The 18215-nt window shown below is 38.2% G+C and overlaps 1 protein-coding gene across 7 annotated transcripts in view; it reads left to right on the forward strand.

The window, feature by feature from the left end:
• RAPGEF2 (Rap guanine nucleotide exchange factor 2) overlaps nt 1–18215 on the forward strand; it is a 184525-nt gene that overhangs the window by 16732 nt on the left and 149578 nt on the right. The window lies entirely within an intron of this gene.

An 18215-nucleotide genomic window follows, 5' to 3' on the forward strand; every position in this document is an offset into this window, starting at 1 on the left:
TGGAAGGTAAAGATATATTTTTTCATGTGTAAACAAATACTTTTATGCCAGGTTGCTCTGCTGTCTACTGCCATTAGAGCTGGGACATCAAGCCAAGGACTTGTGTGCTCTCTTTTCCAGATAATTTGACTTCTTATAAATAAACTCTGCCATGGATTTTCGTGTCCAGCTCCTTTGAGCATCTCTGGAAATTACAATACTTCCAATGATAGCAATGTAGAGGAAAAAAATCTTTTGGTGTTTCTGCACTATGACTTGTCTGTAATTGGCTACCCTGTGGACAGCTGAAAGATGTTGCCTGTTTCAGAAGGCAGATGTTAAGGCTTTTTGGTGGTAGGCTGCTGTTTGGAGGGACCTTATGGCCCTTTGAATTAGCTGAGTCATTTAAAAATTAATTTTAAAATACCACAATAGCTGTATCTAAGCCTGTCTCTCTGCCACCCATGTGCTCCTATTTTGAGGAGAAACACACCCAGGAGAAAATTATTATGTGTATCTTCCAGGTCCTGCAGTTTGACTTGGTAGGTGAAGGTGTAAGAATCACAGTCTTGGGTAGCTAATTCAGTTGCAACCTATGTTTATGTTGGTTCTTAGTTCTCCATGGTTAGTCTGTAAAAATAAACAAAACTTGAGAGTGAGATAAAAACTTAGACCAGTCAATCTTGGTAGTGACAAAAAATGATTATTAGTGAAACTATCTTTGCAATCGGGGGACTTAAGCGGACTTTTGTTAGGGAACTTGCTACAGTTTCAGGTAACTCTGACTCTGGCCCTTTTTTCTAGCTAGAGAGAGGGGAAGTGTTTTATCATAGTTATGCTGGTTGAGGCGAGGTGTGCATGCAGATGTGGTTGTTGCTAATGGATGTTTTTCTCTTGCCTAGATGAGGTGCTGTGCATCAACCTGAGCATCACTGTGCTGCTGTCTGTGGAAGGCTTTTATTGAAATAACCATCTGGAATTCTTCCCCCCCCCCCGAATGAACAGAATCCTGTAACTCTGTAGAATGCATTCTGCATACAATTAGTGTTTTTTCCCTGTTAATGTGACCTTTTCTTCCTAAAGGAGTATTCTCCATTATCCAAACCCAAGAAAGGTAATTTGGTATCAATATTTTGTCCTGTTTCTCTTAAGAGGAATTTAGTGTGGCTTATTTAGGGGGAAAAAGTGTTTGTATGTAAAATAAATGTAAAGTCCAGCTTGCAAATATATGTTGGATTATATCATATGACCAAATGCTAATATTTAGCAATAATGAGGGCAATAATTACTGTCTTGGACAACTTGGAAATATTAGCTGCAGGCATTTAAAAATGTTAATAACCTTCAGTCCACTAGTCCAGACAGTTTCTGAATGCTGAGGAAGTTGTTAAATAATGAAGTGCGGTGATGTTCGCCAGAAGCAGCCTAGCAGCCAACAGAGCAGGTACTACTGTGTGTGACATTTCACATGTGGGGGATGAATATTAACCACTTTACCAGAACAATGGCATTTTAAGAGGCTGGTGGTTTTTAAAGGCTAAGCCCCAGATGAGAAGCACAGGAAAAGGAATGAAGTGGAAGAGGACAGGAGGTCAGAGTACATGGTGCAGGTTTTCAGGTAGCTTCTTTTGCTGCCTCTGTTAACTGTTGCCTCCAGCACTTGGCACTTGATCTGTGGTTTTTTTAGGAAGACATATTGTTTCATTTACCATAGTGGCAGAAGAAACTAACTTTCAGAGAGAGGTTATGTAGGGAGAAAGAAGTAGACTTCAATTTATAGCAATTCATCCCATGGTTTTGCTGAAATTCAATTGAGATAAGTTTTTAAGATAACCTTATTAATTTTTATTTGCAGAAGGAAGTATGTAAATATCTTTTATTGCAAAAAATGGTGTGAACAGCTTTTTCAGTGTGACCAGGTTTTTAGCTTATTTCTACTTTTTTTCTTCTCTCCACTATTTGTTGTTTTCGTTTAGATTCAGGTAGAAATATGCTTTAAATGTAATTGGATTTGAGCATCTCCACAATTTAAATTAACTGTACTGGCAAAGCTGTTCATGTGCTGATTTAATAGGCTCTAATGTCATATATAAATTGCCTACAGTAGGTTGTGGGAGTTTCTCCTGTCTGGACGGAGATGCTCAGAAGGAAGAGGAATGTCAGTGATGCTCTCCTGTATAATGGCACCAGTCTAGCTTATGCTCTGATCAGTTTTCCCAGGAGCAAAAATTCTTCAGATCATGTCATATCACCAAATATTCATTTTGTTCTGAGAAGAGATGTAACTGTGCTGGCAAAGCAGCTTTTGCAAATGTCTCCACTTGTGTCAGTTAGGCTTGTCTGCTTTGCAGCCTGTTACTTTTATAGACCTGCCTGGAGAGAGAGTGTAGGTGTGATAATAACAGCTTTCATTTTCATAAAATGTAGTGAAGTGTTTGTAGTTTCCTTGCTCTCTTTCTGTACAAGTATTACTTCACCAATTTGTTAAGTGACTGTTAAGCTAATTAATGACTATTTAAATGACTGTTAGCTAATTAAGCAAATTTTTGGATGTCTGTGGTGTCAATAGGTATGTCTCATCTCACTATGCTGCTATTCATGTGGGAAACGGTCCTGTAACTTTCGAATAGATTACAAAAACATGGTGCAACTCACTACAAACCATGTTTGGAAGACAGAAAGGGTGAGGGAAGAATGCTAAGGTGGTAAATATTGCTGTATGAAACCATTAGGCAGGCTGAGTTCAAAGTAAGGCTTGGAATAATGACTGTATTTCAGGAGGATGAGCAGGAGCATGGATTGACTGGGCCTTTTGTGGTATTATTTCTGATTTTTACTAGTCTGGCATGTCTTTCAAAAAGAAGTGCTGCTGTTGTAAGGGGATTGTATGGTTTGAGGAGGAGGATAAAATTTTCCTGTGGGTAGAACAGACATAGTTTTAGTGAATTAATAAGAAAAGCAACCTTTCTATACATTTATGCTTGGCTACCAAACAGTGCTTGTAGAGAGAAAATGGAGAGCTAGTTAATGTTTTTGTCCCACTTTCATTGAAAATGTAGGACCTGCAAATACAAGTTTAAAGTATTTAAATACTTACATTTTTTTGTTGCTTAAAAACTGCCAATTATGCCAAATTGAAGTTGAAATTAACATTGCTAATGTCAATTAAAACAAGCAAGAGCTTCCAATTTCAATGGAATGTCCTTACATGGAATAATTACATTTTTAATTCTTTACTTAAAACCAGGCAAACCAAAAGAAAACAGAAGGAAATTATTGGTGCTGGCATTGGATACACCGCTAGCACTGCTTCAAAACATGAGTAGCATTAAAAATTAATACATTCAATGAAACTTGAAAGTATGAAGAAAATAAATAACACTTCAGGATGCCTATTATCTCCAATTTGTTCTTTTACAGGAAAGCTTATAGGCTCTCTTATTTCTGTTCAGGAACATATTCTAAAACATGACAAAGACTCAACCTTTGGTTGCTATTGAAAATGAAATGTATTTACTCCTTGGTATCTTAAGTCAGCCAAGCATTTATTTGACTTTAAATGATTTTGAAGTGTTAGGAGTAGCATCTGTATTTGTGTTTGGGATGCTCTTGTTCTCTGCAAAGCTGTATTGCATGCAAGGGATTGAAAGAAAAATCATGGCATAATGTTCTTGAATACATAAATCTCTTAAGTTTTTCCTAATTCTTGGTTCCAGACTGTACTCGAGAGAGAAGTTTTATTTTGGTAATCTGAAAACAGATCTTCTTCCATCATGGCTAAACAGTAATTTCAGAGACAATGCTACTTGTGTAAACTGTGGAGGCAAAAAATAGACTTCCAGTAGTTGTAAGAGCTTGTTTTTCATGGCTGTGTTTTTGCTCATAGGAAGGTTTGCAATTTGTTTAATTACAGCTTCCTCTGTAGACAGTGGAAAAAGTTACAACTTTTTCGTACCTGATGGTTCTTTTTATATACTTTGAAAGCTGCCATGCCCTATTTGACAGGAAAAATATTTGTTTGTTTTCTCCACCTGCAGTTAAGAGGCAACTTCTTCAAGTAGTCACTATCTAGATTTACCACATTTAAAAGTGAATCATTTTAGCACTTTTGACAGCATGCATTTAACAGCACGTGTTGAGCTTAGCAAAGAGGGAGCAGCAAGTAGATGGAGCAGTCCATCAGCAGCTGCCAAAACTGTACATTGGATTTAAGCCATAGCTATTAATCATTTCTTCTGTGAAAAGGAAAAAAATGCATCAAAAGCCTTTAGGGCGTTGGGAGGGGAAATTCCTTCCCTCTGCTAAGCAGAGAAATATACTTTATTTAGTCATACAGCAGCTTCCTAAGTTGTCTGAACTAGTGGAGTTTGCATGTGAGATGTTTCACTTTTATAAGTTTCATTTGCTGCAAATATACTAGCAAAAGTTTTCTAAAAATGCAGCTGAGGCCATCAGAATTAATTTACTGCCTTTTAAACAAAGCTGCAGAAAATTTATCTACTAAGTTCTCTTTCTGTGTTTCCAGAGAAGAGAAAGGGAGGACACGAACCAAAATTGCTTCTGTTGCTTCTTTGAGGTGTTGCAAGTTCACTTTCTCTCTGTTGCCATTCTGAAGTTTATTTATTTATTTATTTGTTTGTTTATTTTTGAAGCCCCCAAAAAAACCCCATGGTTTGGGTTGGAGGGGACCTTTAGAGGTCATCTGGTCCAGCCAGGCTGAGAGCAAGGCCATCTTCAGCTAGGTCAGGCTGGCCAACCTGACCTGGAATGTGTCCAGGGAAGGGGCATCTACCACTCCTTTGCCAACCTGTGCCAGTCATTCACTGGCCTCATCGTAAAAAACAAATAAAATTCTTCCTTATATCTAAAAGATAACTCCATAGTGTTTCTAAATCGGGGGTTTTAGTATTTCTAGGTTTTTTGTATTTCTAAATTTTTGCAACACTTAAAATTACTCAAACAACATCCTTTGCTTGTGTGCTATCTCTATCCAAAGCATGAGTTGTGCTGGGTGGAAAATAGAACTCTAGAAATGGGCGTGTTGGTTGAACCTGAAGAAAATGTTTTTCTTCAGATTTATATAAGCTACCCAGACCGCCTGACTTGCTCAGATTTAAAGGGATGTCTTGCAAAACCCCTGCAGTGAGTCATGAACATTTTTATCTCGGGAAAATTTGAATTTCCATTTCAGGAAGTGGAATATAAATAACCTTCAGTAAGAAGACCAGAAATTCTTTGGATAATATAACATTTTAACAGTAAATAGTAAATGGCTGGTATTTTCAAGGCTGAGAATTAGTCAGGTGCAACTCAATGATATTTATAAAATTTTCAAAATATATTTTTTAACATGTTAAATGTTTTTCTAGATCAGGGATGCTAAAATAGTTGTAAAGCCTGGAGTTGGATATAGCTATAGAGAATCTCTGCTTTTATTTCCTTCTTTGAAATTTTGAATTAGGGATTTGGAACAGGCATTTGAGTTATTAAAAAAACATAATAAATGGCTTAATATGCACCAGTATTTCTTATTTATGCTTGCATTGGTACAAGCTGGACTTGGAGTCAGCATAAACTGAAAAGAGAAGATAATTTTGGGTCCTGTAAGGAATGGCTGCCTCCCAGTAGTCAAAAATGTCACTTTTGTTGCATCATGATTTGCAGAAATCTGTGCAGATCCAGAAAGTTCCTCGGTGCTGCATAGCTGTTAAAGAACTTCCATGAATTTAAATGTTTACTCGAGTGCTATGAGGGGTGGTATTATTGCATGTGAAACAGACACCTTAAAATTTTTCTAACAAATTTTGCAGATAGAATACTAAATTGGCAGCAGGGAAATGAGAAGAAAGATTCCATTTATTCAGTGAGATGTAGTTTTGTTAGGCATTCATGGAGGAAAACTCTCTCGTATGCTCAGGCTGAGGGAGGGGAGTGTGGACCAGGTAAGAAGATAGAAAGTGGAATCTTGGAGCTGTTGGTAAAGACAAACCAGCTCCTCAAAGATGAGGCATCTATTGGTGAATGATGCTACTGCTTGTTTTGAAATGAGTAGGAGTGCTGCAACCAAAACTTAGTTGGCACTGCTGACTTTAAAGGCCTTCTCAACCTTCCTCTATGAATTCCTTGTTTTGCTCCAATAGTGACTGGAAAGGAATCTTGATGAAGCAGAATCCTCAATTAGTACTAAAGTGTGCAAGGAGGAATGTTGCTGGTATCTCTTTTGGTCCCAGCCCTCCTCATGTTTTTCACGTTCTCTTCAGCAATTATGCTGTCAGGGATGGTAGCTGATTGACAGCTATGCTTTGCATATTGGACAAGTGAATGACAGAAGAAAAGCAGTCTTTGTGGCTTTGGGAGAGGCCTGGTTTGTGCTGGGTGGAATATATGCAATTTTATGCTGTCATTTAAAATGCAGGATTTAATTGCAAGAAGTAATGCCAGCTCACTCGTGTAGCAAATAGGAAGGAAGTAAACACTGTAAAATAAGTATGCAAATATATTCTTGTGCTCTGGGCTTATTAACTTGTTATAATATCTTTATGGTACTACCTAGTGATGGCGAGGTTATCAATCCTAGCAATCTCTTTGAGATGGATTTTTTTGTGATACGTCCATTGTCTCAACTCCTAAAGAAGCTAGACAGTGATATTGTGGGAGAAAAATTAGTAGATGTTTAATATTAGAGTGTAATTAAATAGCAAGTTAACAAGTCTTAATGGTAGACAAAGAATTCTTAACCTGCAATAGTGGAAGACTTAGCTGTGTTGATGCTGACCGGGTAGAAAAGGCCTTTCTTATGGCACCTTCCCTATGCTTGATAGTTTAGGAGCCTTAGCTGAGATTTTTATAGTTGAAAAATATGTTTTTTCAACTGAAATATTTTGTTGTATGTGTTTCTTACTTCTGTCGTTTTCCCAGCTGCAGCACCTTCTAAGCAGAGCCATCCTGGTAAATAGAACTCTTGAAATGCCAGTGTCTTTCTCCACTGGAAAGGCTATGCTGCATCCTACAAGTGTATTTTTGATGTTACAACCTTGATACTCCTTATGTACATGTTTGGAAATATTTAAAATACATTGTAGTGTATAAACTCCCTTGCAATTTCTCTGAAGACAAGCTTCAGGTTGATTGAAAACCTTTACTGGCTAATTAATTTGAAAAAATAAACAAGAATTTTTGCTAAGTACTTGTAATAAGGCTTCCTGAGCCATGTGGTGTGATTATGCTGCTGCATTAAACACAAGATTGTTAGGAAAAAGGGTGTGCACAGTTTTTGTTGGATAATTAAATGAGGCATAAAAAGATAGCTCTCTTTGTTCTGACCTTCTGAATGCATTTAGCTTGCAGTTCTGTTACTTTAGTTAGGATGTTGTAATGCTTGAACTTGGTGATAGAAGCTCTATACCTTTCTCAGATGCTTTCCAACACTATAGTGGTTCTTGAATAGATAATAGATATAGGTAATATATCAATTTTATATATATTTGTTGGCATCTGCCATCTGTCCCCTTAACCTCTGAGCTTCTCTTTTTCCAAAACCTGTCCCTTAAGGACAGGTTTCCCCCTCTGCTTCCGTAGTCCATTGTTTATACTGTGGGCAATGACCTGCAAGGGTTTATCATAAGGTGTGTCAAGTCTGTAGCTTGATTTCAAAGCCTTGTTTTATACAAAATGATGTAAAAATAAATACATGATTTTTACTGAGAGAGAAGGTGAGATATTTTACCCCAAACAAAATAATGTATGTAATGCACGCTGTCCAAGGGAACTTAAGAGTTTATTAAAGGTCATTAGTCAGATATCTTAGCTTCTTGGCTTTTGTTGTCATGAAAATATTTCCATGTTGCTGTGGCATGTCTAAAAATAGTGACTACATTCCCATATTTTTGTGCAGTTCCAAATAAAAATGCATCCTGTTGATCATATAAAAAATACCCAGTGGATATCTACTTTTTAAAAAAATCAGTTTTGTTTTCTTGAAGATTTCGGGGAGGTTCGCCAAGCAGGAAGAAAGATGTTTGCAAATGGGAACTCTTCCATTTTTTTCCTAGTAAAGACCTATCTTTCAAGAAGAATGAGTCTTTTAGTCTGTTCTTTAAGCCTCAGAATACTATACAATCTAACTGCCTGATGGAGAATAATTTAATGGAAGACATTTTCTTAGAGCGTTTTCTCTCTGAAAACAAGTGAAAATGATGCATTTGTGTCCTATCATGGGTCATATCAACCCATGTGTTGGGTTTTTGTGCGAGAAACCCAACAGTCAGGGACTTCTGTGTGTTCAGACAAAATGCAGCTCATTTCAGGAGCATGGATATTCTAGAAGCTATAACTTATTTTAGGGTATGTTTATGTTCAGTCTTATGGTTTCATCTTTGCTCAAATTGTGCAATTTTTTCAAACAACAAAATTTGCTCTTCCCCCAAAAAACACACAGTCCGAATAATTACCGAAGAAGATTACCAAATTAATTACCAAAGAGGATTTCCAAATAGCCATCATGATTGAGGAAGGCTGGGGTGATATGAGTGCTGGCAAAAGATGTAAACCTGAAACTGGAAAGCTGACTGTAGCATTGGGATGGGCACAGGTTATGAGGTATTAGGATGGCCCTGGAATCTCAGAGTGTTGGAAAATTGTTGGTTTGTGTTGTAGTGTAGTAAGGAAGGTGAGGAAAACACTTGTAACAATACATTTCAGTGTATCAAATGTATCTTTTTACACCATGTGAGTTTCTGGCAGGGCTGTTGGAAGAGCATGGATGAAGAAAAATTAATTTCTACAGAGTAAACCAAAAATGACCACTACTTCCTGTCTCCCTTGAACGAGTTGCTGCCAAAGATAGTTCTGCTGGGCTGTAACCCTTCCTGAAGGCAGCTTTCAAGGGCTTACCTAGCTCCTACTCAGTCTCACTTAGAACTGTTTTCCTTCTCACCTTCTCCTTGTAACCCTTTGCTTGCTTTCACCCTCTGACTTTCAATGGTTGTTGTAATCTAGCTGATGGTCCTGGTAAGGTGTCCTTAAACCTTCTCATTCTGAGTTTGAAATTAAAGGAGGTAGAGTGAGGATTGACTGTTGTATTTGCATTATTTAATGGAGGGAAGGAAAGAAGGGAGAGGTGGTCGTGATGACTTGTGAGTTTTCTGGCCTGGAATATGGAAAACCCTAGAGAGGGGAATGGTGGATGAACAAAGGCTTATAGAATTAACGAAAAAGGGGAAGGGAGACGAATGGAATCAGAATGTTCAGAGACTTGTATTTCTGATGAGATGACTGCAGAAAGAGAGTTTGCTGCAGAGGACATGACAAACAGGTGACTCACCAGCTGCTTGGTGGCACGAGGTGGCCAGGGCTGTGCTGCAGAGGCAGCCGGTGTGCATGTGCTTGTGGAGGATGTGCCAGCTGATGCTGTGGGCAAGCTTTTTGGTGCTTCATTTCTCTGATTCACTTTTACAGCACAGCTGCTGTGTGGGACCAGCTCCTGGGTGCAACTATTGCTATATTTATGAAGTGCAAATGTATAGGATTCATCTTTGGCTGTGGCAAGGAAGGTTATAGATAATAAATGGCAATTGTTTGGTCATGAGAGAGGTGTCACGTCCCAAATCAGCTTAAGCTATGCTTTCCTTAAAGCAATTGTAGTCTTTTGTTTGCTACACCAAGTGACAACTTTTACACAACAGAAAAAGACAGTGTACAGAAATTGTCCTAACACCAAATCAATATGCTCAAGTATGATCTCGTTCAGTTCCCTAAATAGATTCTGTCCCTAAAGCAGCAGCTGGTGGAGCTGGGGAGTTGATACCACCAAACAGTAGCCTCCCAGAAAGTGCAACAGCCCAAGTTTCTCCCTTCCTTCACCTCTTAGAGCTTTTGCCTGTAGCAGAAGTTATTTTTTAAATGAACTAAACAAAAACCAATCCAATTGTAGTGAAATTTAGGGAAAAAGAGGGGTAATATTTTTCTTTTAGAAGTCCAGGTGATCGGACTCATCACTCAGTAGCTATGCAAAGGATAAGCACTGTGTTGTTAATGTCAATGTTTTTGGAGCTGGGTTCACTGTGCTTGCTATTTAATGCTGAAAAGTGAGTTTAATCCAGGAAATTCTGTTTGGGTGCTGCTGGGACGATGGCAAAAGAATGCATATCAGAAACAAACTTCTTCAGCAAAACCAAAAGCTGTTTCTGAGCCTCATTTGACAGATAGGGATAGCTCTGACTGTCAGGCTTTGGTTTTGGTTTTTTGGGTCTCTAGTTTAAAAAAAAATCTCAAGCTAGTAATATCTCTGTATTTGTCAGGATCAGCTGGTGTCTGGACTTAGTGAATGAATCTGAATTATATTCCTTCTACATTTCCCACTTTGGATCTATGGACTTTGCTTATAACAGAGCTTTTATTAGCAACTTAGTATTTAAAATATAACTTTATCTATATTAGCTGTTCCTAGTTTGTAATTGTGTGCCTAGTCTCATTTGTGGGCACTGAACTTGGAATTTACAGATCCATCTCTCCTTCCTTCTTTCAAAGGAACCTATTTATAGCTCAACAGAGCAAATATCTTAGCAATGTTTTTCAAACTGTGGAGCATGAGAACTAGAGAGCTGAGGAAATAAAATTGCTATTTTCCTGACTGTAATTGATTTTCTCCTTCACTCATTTCTTATGAATAAGAGGACCAAATTGAAAGATTAATTGACAGCAAATAAATTCAATAGAAAAAAAAATTTAAAGGATAAATTGGGGAAGTAGTTCTTTCATCTTCAAAGAAATTGTTGAGGATTTTCCTGTCTTGTTGATTGTGATGGGCTTATTGAGTGCTGAATGGTGCTGGAGTTACTTGTGAGGCAGCCCTGCTTCTCTGTGATCTCAGGTGTTTATCAAAAGGGATACAAGTATATTAAGTTGGTTTTGTTGTGGTTGAACAAATGTTTCTAAGTAATATTTGAACTCAGGTTTATGAACAAATTGATATTTCTTTGACTTGTTCAGAAAGTTGTTATGTGGGCAGCTTATTTTTTTCTCAGTAGTGGAGCCTGCATAGATACTTCTGATCCATTCCTCTATCATCTTTTTAATGTAGCTTAATGCTTAATACACTGAAGATGCTAAGCTAGGAAACATGAGTTTAACACAACTGCCATCATTCTAAATTCTTCTGAGTCCCTTTGAATAGCCCAGAGCTGGTGGGAGGAGGAGGGAAAGTGGGAGAAACAATACTTTGTACCACCCAAATTGAGCAATAAGTTATTGCTGCATGGGGTTTCTGAGAAATCCAAAATTGTTGGTCTCCAGAAGATGAAGCTTAAATTACACCCTCTGAAATGTTGCTTGCCCTTACTTATTTTCTCAAAATTCTGGTCAAAGTTTTTGTCCAGTTTTATTCCAACTTTTGAACTCCTTTCACAAATATGAGTGGCCTTTTATATTAAATGTCTTACAGAACTGGTGTCAGTTCAGAGTTGCAGGAGGAGAATAATATGCTTGGCACACAGAATGAATCTTGACACAGGCAGCTGATGAACAGTGGTGGAAAAAGGGCATTTTAAACTTAAAATATGCTCATGAGAAAAATCTTGCAATAGAAATTATTAAGTGGAAGTGGAAAAACCCCACTTACATTAGGTTCAGTGTTTGCTCTACTGCACACAGTGAAGTCTTTGCTTCTGTTTCAACTGTTTTAATTCAGTCATTGCAGTCTGTGCAACTCTGTTCTTACTGACACCATGAGGTAGGCATGTTTATTATGGTGGGGTGTTTTGAAAGCTTTAATGGCAAGAAGAGTTCATTCACCTATTTGTAACTCATGGCATTCAGGGTGTGGGTGAAGGCTGAAAAAGGTCTCTGTCTCAGAGGTATGCAAGAGATACAATTTCTCTGTTTCACCTCATGGAAGAGAATGATCTGTGGTTAATCATGTCACCTTCCTCCTCCTCGTTGTGGTGCCGAAAGGTAGGAAGGGTAATAGGGGAGGATATGTGCCAGAGCTGAGATGGCAAAGAGATCCAAGGGAACTCAACTTACTGGTTTGAGAATCCTGAAACCAATTACCGTGCCTGGGCTGGTACTAAAGAATGAGGAACTGGGGATACCTCTCTCCTTAGCAGTATTGACTTCATAATTGTCAGATTGACGCCTGAGTGCAATCCCAAGTGTCTGTTACTTCTCCCATCTACATGCCCTGTTTCTTAAGCTGAAAACAAGCAGCTTAGCTTGGGACAGACACAGGGCAGGGGCTGGAGAGGAGTGAGTGATAGCACTGAGCAGCGGGCAGCATTACCCTCGGTGAGTTGTACAAACTTCCTACCTGCTCTGTTAAACCACGTTGCTATTCCAACCACTAAAGTATGCAGTATAAACCTTTACCTATTAAACTCCCCTGAGCAAGGCAGGGCACCATTCTGCCTGCTAATAGTACTAATAGCAGGAAATGAATGACTTAATTTCCCTCTATTCTGCTGACAAATTGCTCTTCTAAAATGGGCAGTGAAGTTGAATTGGAATTTAAAAAAAACCAACAAAAACATTGCTAGTATTTCAGTTATAGTGGTTTTTGTGATTTTATTTTTTTTCTTTTCCCTTTTTGTTTTTTTAAACAAATCTTCCCAATACTACAAATAGTTGAATACACTGTGCTTACTGCTCTTTGACTTGGTAGAATGCTTGTGCTTGGTCACATTCTCTCTTTGTTCCTTTTTTATTTTATGGCAAGGATAACCATAATCTTAAAAGCCAGCCATTCTAATTATTGAGGTAATAAATAGTTAAAGTAGCTGTAGCCCAATGATGCAAGCCATTGTACCATCCCCTACAGGTGTTTTCTCATAAAGAGCAGATGGCTGATACGTTACTGATTCCTCATGGACAACAAATTAGGAGAAGGCAGATATATTTATTACTTCTAGAAAACAAATTTAACTCCATGCAATTTCATTCTTTTAAAGGTTTCTCCTTGTTTCTGTCCTTGACAGAAAGGTTTATGTAACCTTTATTAAAAACAGAATGAAGAAAATATACAGAATTTTGATCTTGTTGTTCAAGTTACAAGCATTTAGGAATTGTATATGTGGGTGAGCATGTATGAATTATAATAATTTGTATATAGAAATTGTAGTATAAGTATTACCAAATCTAAGCAATCAAATACTGATTTATTAATGAGAGCTTTTTTTTGTTTTTCTACATGATACACTTGAGCTTTTTTTAGGACTGAAATAAAAGAGGCCACTGGGTGACTAAATCTATCTTTTGCTGTGTCAGACTGCTGTGCAGCAGAGTATTTCCTAAACTGTTTGTATTCCTTTCCAAATTCCCATTGCTGTGGTGCTTGTGTTACTAGGTCAGCTTTGTCTTTTAATAGCCTTGTGTATATTCTAGTTAACTTTATTTCTGGAGAGCTGCAATTGCCTGTGACCTCTCCTGTGTTTTACCATAGCTGGCATTTTGGGAATACTCTCTTGCAGAACAGACTCTTTTCTGCAGCTCTCCTGGTTTTGAATTAATCTGAAGGAAATGGCTAGATTGGATCTTGAGAGCAATTTGTAGAAAGGCTCAAGTGGTTTTGCTGTTATCATAGTGTTTACTTCTCTCATGGCTACATTATGGGCTCTCAAAACTGTCATGTTATCAAATAGTAAGCAAGTTGTTTTTTATTAGTTCATAAATGCTTTTTCATATTGTATGACTGGTTTTTAAAATGCTTTCATTTGTTATAGGCATAATTTGGTAAAAAGTTTAATAATGAAAAGATTACAGTGATACCTTTCTCTACTACTTTTCTGTATTCCCTTTTAACTAAATATTAAATATTTGGATTTTGTGTTTCTTTGGAACTTGTTATGTTCTCCATATTTACAAGTGTTCTATGTGGCACTACAGTGGTAATGGTGTTCTGTGTGGTGTTTGTCACAACCATCTGTCTTTCTGGATCCTGTCTAAGAAAGCAGCAAAAACCCGTAACCAAACGTAACGAAAAACATGGGTTTTGGGTATATTGTTACCTGTGTGTTGTAATGACTTTTATTTTCCTTGTGACCTCTACATTTGATCAAAACCCCTATATTCTTGTATATTATAATAATAGTTGACAAGACTGTTTCCTTATGTGCTGTATTTCAGTGAAGCTACTGCAGGGGCTCTGTGCCCTGTGTGTATGTGCCCATCACTTGACAGACCCACTGGAACCCCCAAGAATGGGTGAACCTGGGCGTGATCAGCCCCTCAGATTTAGAACATCAGCCTTTGTCCTTTGTGTCTTTTGCATCTGGTTGTTTACACTTCTGTATCCTTTTTTTTCCCTCCTAATGGCTGTTCTTTTACCTCTCATGTCATCCAGTGTTGTGTTTTGTTCATGGCTGTTAGTAAAGATATAAATAAGATGATATCTAATCTCCCATTAAACATTTTGGAACAGCCCTGTTGCACCCTCAGCAGATTTGCAGATGACACTGAGCTGAGTGGTGCAGTTGGCACACCTGAAGGATGGGATGCCATCCAGAGGGACCTGGATCAGCTCAAGAAGTGGGCCCATGGGAACACTGTGAGGTTTAACAAGACAAAGGTGCTGCCCCTGGGTTGGGGAAATCCCCAATATCAACCCAGGCTGGGGATGGACAGGTCAGGAGCAGCCCTTCCCAGAAGGACTTGGGAGTGCTGGTGGGTGAGAGGCTGGACATGAGCCAGCCATGTGAACTCCCAGCCCAGAAAGCCACACGTGTCCTGGGCTGCACCCAAAACAGTGTGAGCAGCAGGGGAGGGAGGGGATTCTGCCCCTCTGCTCTGGCAAGACCCCACCTGGAGCCCTGCATCCAGCTCTGGGCTCCCAGCACAGGGAGGACATGGAACTGTTGGAGTTGGTCCAGATGAGGCCACCATGTTGATCAGAGGGATGGTGCACCTCTTCTGTGAGGAAGGGCTGAGAAAACTGAGACTGTTCAGCTTGGAAAAGAGGACTTGAGGTGACCTAGTTGCTGTCTTCCAGTACTTAAAGATAGCCTACCAAAAAAAACTGGAGAGAGGACTTGCAAGAGCATGTAGTGACAAGACAAGGGGGAATGACTTCAGACTGAGAGTAGGTTTAGATATTAGGAAAAAATACTTTACTCTGAGGGTGGTGAGGCACTGAAACAGGTTGCCAGAGAAGTTATGGGTGCCCCATCCCTGGAAGTGTTGGAACTTGATATTAAGGTCTCTTTCATCTGCAAACCATTCTATGATTCTATGATTCTTTCCTTACTGTCTACTAAGGTACTTGAGGAAGCTTTGGATGTTTAGTTTGCTTTGCAATTTTCAGCTCCATTTGATATATGATGATACTAGTTTCTGTCACATCTGGGTGACAAACTGGCTGCTGTTATGGAGCTGCTTATGCAAAGGAAGAGAGGAGATGAGTTCTTGGCAGTGTGGGAAGGTAGTAAAGATACATTTTTCAAAAATACCTGTCAAGATTTGTCGTCACTCTTTTAAGACACCGGTGTAGCAGAATGAATTCTGAAACTGCATTGGTAATATCTGAGCACTGAAACACCTGCAAATGGATGTAAACACGGGCTGGCTGAAAGTTAAGAGATTTTGCCAAAATAGGGATGCAAAAGCCATGTATCTCATTTTGTTCTTGGTCTTCAGTATATGCCTTCCTTTCTTCTGAGGTATAAATAAATGATCAAATTGCATCTGTGTATGCCTTGGGTGTTTGTAAATCAAATTTATGAGCAGGCTGCCTTGATTCTGTCAGTGTTTTTTTCAAAATCATTGTTACCTGGGACATAGAAGGAAGCTGTCATATAGCTGTCATAGCCAAAGCAAATGCTGTAGGCTAAGTATTGGTGATGCCAGATAAGGAGAGAAGTGTAGACTTGTTCACACAAGTATTCAATTTTGTGTAAAATGACTTAGTAACTTTTTTCCCAATTCATCTGGTAATTATAAAAAGAACAACAATATAAGAGTGGCTTGATAAAATTATGGTTATTCTTAAAGAAATTGAAGAATGTTCAAGCACTTAATAGTGAAGATAATGAACCTAATTTCATTTGCTAAAATGAATGTAGTGTCTCTGATCTTGGGATTCTAGGTTGAGTGCAAAACCTTGAATTAGTTGAGCAAGAAGATTTTCTTTTTATGGAGGATATTAAACACCTCTGTCAAACCATTTCTCAGAGTGTGCTCCTGCAAAGTAACAGTAAGCCTTAAATTCCAATATTTTGCACTTGCAAGTCTGTCTTCTAGAATATGAGTGGGAAAATTTAAATTTGAAGGTCTACAAAAGTCCCTTCAGAAGATAGTGCCTATTCAGCTAAAAAAAAATATTAAAAATTCATAAACAAGCAAAAAAAGATGCATTTTTTTGTTCTTATTCTGGAATAGCAAGTTTTCATTTTCATCTTAAAAGACAATAACTACTCAGTGTGCAGCATGATAACTGCACACTGTACACAAAATATAGAAATTGCAATTGCTTATTCATTGAGCACAAATCCAGTGAAAGGTTGTAGGGCTGGTAATAATCTGTATAGTCTCCACCATTTCAGCATTCAAATCCCAAATACAAGTACAAAGTGAATTTGACCTTAAATGTTTGTGCTATTTGTGAGACAATGAAGTAGTATGAGACTTTTTCTAAAGCAGAATCAATCAAAATATATAAATGCAAAAGGCTACGTAAACATTTGTGTAGCAAGTCCGTGGGGGTTGGGAGCCGTGCAGAGGAGAGGAGGAAGGAATTGCTCCTTTAATTTGCTGGTACTGTGATACCTTTGGGAAATAAAAAAGCAGGGAGAACAGTATAGTTCATGATCTTTCATAATCCTGTCTTTCCTGTGGTGGAAGTGCTCAGAGGGGTTGTACTGCTGGAGCTGTTCTTCTCCAGAGTTTGTTTTGCTGGGAAGGAGGTGATATTTCCTTATGCAGTAAGGAAGGTGCTTCCTTTTACCCCCGTGCCTTTGTGTTTGTTGCTGCAGCTGACTTGCTCCAATTATGCTCTCTATTTTAAGTGGCTATTACAGCTCTGCTTTCTTTTGGCAGTAGCTCATACATAACAAAGCAACCTCAGTGTATACGATATATGGCTTTGCCTATTTTATGCTTGTAGTGGTTGGAGTAGGTAAAAAAACCAAAATTGGAGGAGGAGGAGTTTCTTTATACTGGAACACAAGAAATACCTACCTTAAAATCTGCCCAGAAGTCACCTGGCAGCTATAAATTTGGACAGCCTGAAATATTTCTTTCTAATGAGAATGTTGCATGGCCTTGTTACAGGGAGCAGTCTTACAAAAGGACTTGTAGGTACTCAGTTCAGTCATGTTGTGTATGGTACCTAATTCAGATTATGAATTTGGTGCTGCAACACCTTCTCTGGTATTCAGTTAAAGTAGACCCACCATACTATTGCTGTGCTTTGAGCATATGCTAAAGCAATAATCTTTTTTTCCTTTGGTCTAATACAACTTCTGTCAACTTGGTCTGAAACCAGAAATATACCTCTTTATTATTTTATGGTGGATGATGCTTCATGAGTGTTGTAGTGTTCTTTGTTTACCATAGCATCTTTTTTAAATGGTGAAATGTGTGCGATGGGCAGTTGGGAAAACAAGCAAACAACATTATTTAAAAATGCACTTTTGAAACCTTGTCCAGGGCGTTTTCCAAAAATAAGATTACGTTTTTCAGGAAAAAGATTAGTGGCAAGTAAGTATTATGTTAAGATAACTTTATGATGTAAAGACTCTTAATACCTTGTTGTAAAAGTTAATGTTTGATGATAAGCTGTCGAGCTGATGAGCTTGTATAGCTACTGTATACTACTGATGTATGTGTAAGCTATGAAAATTGATACCCCAATGTTATTTTGATACTTTAATTGATACTCCAATGTTATTTTTTCCAAGAAGAATTGGAAAGTTTTGCTCCTTTCTGAAAAATGGTGTGAGAACTTAAATAATTCTGAGTTGTATGATGTGCATATAGTTTGCCCTTAAAAGCCAGTGAGTGACTTAGCCTGTTTTTAAATGGTACTTTTTTTATGATAGCTCCAGATGTTGGTAGATTGTGTGATTCAGCACTAAAAGGATTTTCCAAAGGGTTTTAGCCATGACTAAAAGGGCAGTAGATCATCAGTAATCTGTGGCTCTGTGAATTGGTTCAGACTTCAGTTTTGAGTCTAGGCTTGTTTCCCTGTTTGAACTTTTGTTGGAGGCATGAGTGTGTGTGCAGGCAGCACAACTTGCTGTTAGCAGCCCTTA

Source organism: Agelaius phoeniceus, chromosome 4 (genome assembly GCF_051311805.1).
Source record: "Agelaius phoeniceus isolate bAgePho1 chromosome 4, bAgePho1.hap1, whole genome shotgun sequence".
Classification (NCBI taxonomy): Eukaryota; Metazoa; Chordata; class Aves; order Passeriformes; family Icteridae; genus Agelaius; species Agelaius phoeniceus.